We start from the raw sequence: 4,356 nt of genomic DNA, 5'->3' as shown, positions 1-4,356 counted from the left end.
AGAGTGTCACTGGGGGTCTCAAAGGACTTCAGGCATGATTACACAAGGACAGAACACGCACTGATCTACGCAGGTCCTGTCCTGAGACATGCAGATCTTCGCTTCTTGTGGATTTGTTGTACATATTCTCAACGCCCTAAAGGATTATTAAAATACATCAGTGTCTTGCTGGGTCAGTAGGTTTTGATCAGATCTCCTGTTCTGTGTTAATATTCAGATACGATACCAACCAGAGATGAATAATAGGAGCTATTTAATTTCTCTGACAATATTAAACATAATTAGAAGTCTTACTATCATGCCACATCCTTCTCCATGAATTCTGGCCACAGACAGATCTCCCGTTGGTAATGGAAATGTCAGTTTGATTCATCTCTTCACCAGCGAATCCTTCCCAAACAATCTCCAGCACACAGCAAGCCATCCAGAAACATTCCTTTGGAAACAAGCCAGAAGCAGCATTCATTGGAGATTAGTTTTTACCCCCGTTTGGGCTTGTACCATCTCAGGTAGCTTTGCTACTTACTCTATTTTTAGCAGTGCCTCCAGCAGACCAGGAAAGAGGCAGATCATAAGACCTGCTAATCTGCAAATCTGAAATTATAGTTCGGAGACCAAATTTTTTATTACACTGTGAGATGACGACAGCAGAGATGACCTTTCTGCAATGCCAGAAGACTTATCCATGCTGATCTAGGCCTTTAATCGGGGGGGGGAAGTACAGATTATTGTGTGACAAAGAAAAACTTTTCCCACATTAGGACAGTCAAGCATTAAAACCGATTGTGCAGAGGTTGTGCAGCCTCCGTCCCTAGAGGTTTTCCAGGCTAAACCAGATGAAACCCTGTGTAACCTTGTCTGACTTTGGTAAGGTAAAAAGAAGGTGTATAACTGCAGAAAGCAGCCAGGGAAATCTTCGCTGAATGGGAGCAGAGACACAAATAACAGTCAGCAACAGCCCGATCAGTGTTTCGCGCTTGCTCGGCCACACTTGTAAGCAAGCAGGGCTGACAGTCATCGGAGTCTAGCTCAGTTCACTGTGCTGGCTGACTCATTTCCCTGCCAACCAACCGCTCCGCACACTCGTAACACTGCTGTGCCGGTGCTGCCTCAGTCCTCGCCCTTTTTGATGAAAGATGAAAGCTCTCTCTCGCTCAAGATGAAAGTTCTTTCCCCAGCGTGTTATAGACAGAAACATCTATTCTGGCAGCCACCTTACACTGCCACCAGGCAAAAGAGAAATCTTAGCGAGAAAGATAAAAGGGCTCAGCTGCCCCCAGTTCATTTTCTTTACCACAGGGACCATCTCTTCTCCCACATACAACGCTCCCCTCGGGAGAAGAGTCAATCCCCTGAGAAACCTTCACAGCCATAGCAGCTTCCTCTGTATTCCTCTACCCTTATGCCTACCACACTTCGCTTTCCATCTGAGCCTTTGACCAACATCTGCTTCAGGTCTAGCTGTACGAGCTGGGATACAACTCAGTCCATAACACTCAGCTGGGCTCACACACTCAGGAGGCAGCAGCTGAGTACCAGGCTCCTCGTGGCCTTTACAACGGCTCTAAGACATAGCATCCAGATATAAAAGCTCACTTTAGCATCACACCCACACCTTGCCTCCTCCAGGGCCAGAAGACTTCCAGGCAGCAACAAGTTAGTTGTATTTGTCTCTGTTAAGGGTCGAGGTCCCGAGGTAACAACTCCTCAAATTCCTTAACGATTCCTCCTGTCTCGCCAGAGACAGAAGGAGTTTAAAGGGAAAGAAGAAATTCACACCTCGGTCTGCGTTCGGGAAACTGAAACAAACTTTCAATGAACAATAAAGCCACACAACTGTACACTACGAGATATACATATATATAACCAAGAACGGAAAAAAAAGCTAAGAGAGGACTCAGATAACCAGGTGCAGAGGGGAAGAGGAGAAAAAGTTTTTAACACTCTTGTTCAAGGTCAAATTTCTTGGCAGGCACCCAGCAGCGAGGGGGGAGTGAAAACCCTGCAGCTGCTTCCAGACAGAGAAAGTGAGATTCTTCTCACAGAGAGACAGGGGGAAAAAACTCCGAGCAGCAGACGGGGGGGAAAAAAACTCCGAGCAGCAAGAAAACTGCAGGAAAACTCCCTGCAGGAAACCGCTGGGAGCCCGGATACCTCACCCGATCTCAGACGGGACTCACGGCAGAACAGTTCACAGTCTGTGATGCTCAGCAATCTCTGGGCGTGCAGGCCCTCAGGTCTCGGGCTGGTCGTTCGACAGGTCGGGCCTGGTCGGGCCAGGTCGTCAGCGGCAGTGCTCCTCCGTGCAGCCGCCCGGCAGTCAGAGAGAGCGAGACACCCCCCGGGCTGCTGCTTTTAAAGACTCTCGACATAACGTTACCTTCACCTGACTCCCTTAACCAATTAAATGCAGAATTACTGTACTACATGGAGTAATTCTATTTGTCCATTTGCCAAACCAAGGAAGCTTCAGCTCAAACCAGGACAGTCTCATACACCTCCTTGGGTTTACAGTTCCCCAGAACGCCCATCCTCTTGGGAAAACAGCATCTGGGCATGCTGACGTTTTTGGAAGTCCCATGAGCAACAGAACAGGGATGCACACTTTGCGAATCAGGTTGATTTTAGTCACACCAAAGAGACACTGAGTAAGTTGAAAGTTAAGGCAGGATTTCACTGTGGTCTCTGTAATCGGGATCTTCCAGAACTAAACAGGATACCTGGGGAAGGCTGCAAGCAGGTCATGAGGTGGTGGCTTTCCTCTCTTAATTAGGGTCAAAGCAGTGAGCTTTCGGTAGAGGACCATGCAGCATTGGAACCAGTAGTCCAGGCTGGGAAACTCCTGTCCTGCTGATCACCAGGGTGGTCAGTCCTCTTTCACCCAGGAGCCGAGAAGGGGAACACTAGAGAGCAATCAGACAGAAGGTCTGTGGCCTTCTCTTCCCCTTTTCCAGTAATCTCTGGGTCAGTAGGAAAGAAGTCGCGAATCGCGTATGTTTCCTTTTACACCTAGATGTCCATGCCGCAGCTCTGGACAGGGTCCTGAGCCAGGGTGACTGGAGCTGAAGCTATTAGACAAGGGTGGCAAACTGATCTCTTCCCAGTAAGATTTAGAAGCCAGTTGGACAGGGAATTACTCCAGCTGGGCAGTCTGCCCCCATCCTCAGCTCTCCCTGCAGCTAGGAGATTCACTCTGTAATTGCTTTCTTAGTCCACATTTTATCCTCAGCTGACAGAATTCCATTAGGGTGATACACGCTGCGTGATAAAGGGATGTTTGTGTCTCACATGGGCTGTAAGTCATTTCTCAGCAAACAAGCACGTAGTCACAGAAATGGGCAGAGACCACTGAGCCAGGAACTCTCCTCCCTGTGCTCTGCCCACCCCCCTTGACCTCGGGAAGCAAACATTCTCCCAGGGCATGATACTCCTCTTGGCTTCCCTCTCCACTCTTGAGAGGAGATGTCAGTGCACACCTCCAACGTAGACGTTTGTCTCTGCAGCGTTTCTGAAGGGACAATAATCAAGCAGGCAGACATGCAGCACCAGCACCCCTAGAAATGAGGCTCCCATGCAAACAGGAGCCACTGCGCTGTGATCATAGGGGTTGGTGACACCACAGATCACAGATAGCAAGTGGCTCACATATGGGAAATGAGATTAAGTGGAACTGATGTTGTAACGCATCTGAAGAGTGAAACAGGTTGGTCATACCTGAAGGACAAAGAACAATGATTCTGAACAGGACCTTCAGGACTGTTTTGGAGGACATATAGATATGGCCTTCAAAGCATAATGATGCAGCTGAAAGACAGGCATGATGAGAAGAGCTAAAAGGGAATACAGGAAGGCACACGGAATGCTGTAGTGCATGTAGTAACAGTACCCATGGTACTGGCGATGCCATTACTAGGTGTTATTGGCCATTACAGGGTGTTCTGGAGTTCACATTTTTTGAAGAATATTGGAAGAGATTTGGCTACTTCAGTGACTCTTTCCAGAAGAATAGCTCCTGTTAGAGCTCAGCCTCCTGCATCAGCAGCCCCAGAACAGGGAGGCCAGCCTAAGGCATCCCTACACAATGTGTCTGTTCACACCAGTGCTGGTTTGTACTCTAATCCCAGGCCAGAATAGGTGAACACCAACAGTGAGGACTGCTGAAGCAGACGGAGGGAAGGAATGGGAAATGCTTCTGCCTGACAGAGTAAAAGCCATCGACTCAGTCAAAGGGAAAGCAGACTTCATCCCCTGCGTGAGCCAGAATTTAGATGTCAATACAGCACTTCATGTTTGCTCTTACCTGAGTTAAGCTGAGAAATGGTCTTTTCTTGGTAATGTATGAGGGTTTAAAGACTC

This window comes from Buceros rhinoceros, unplaced genomic scaffold, assembly GCF_000710305.1.
Source record: "Buceros rhinoceros silvestris isolate BGI_N320 unplaced genomic scaffold, ASM71030v1 scaffold14297, whole genome shotgun sequence".
NCBI lineage: Eukaryota > Metazoa > Chordata > Aves > Bucerotiformes > Bucerotidae > Buceros > Buceros rhinoceros.
The sequence above is the reverse complement of the archived record's forward strand: the minus strand, read 5'-3'. Positions refer to the sequence as shown.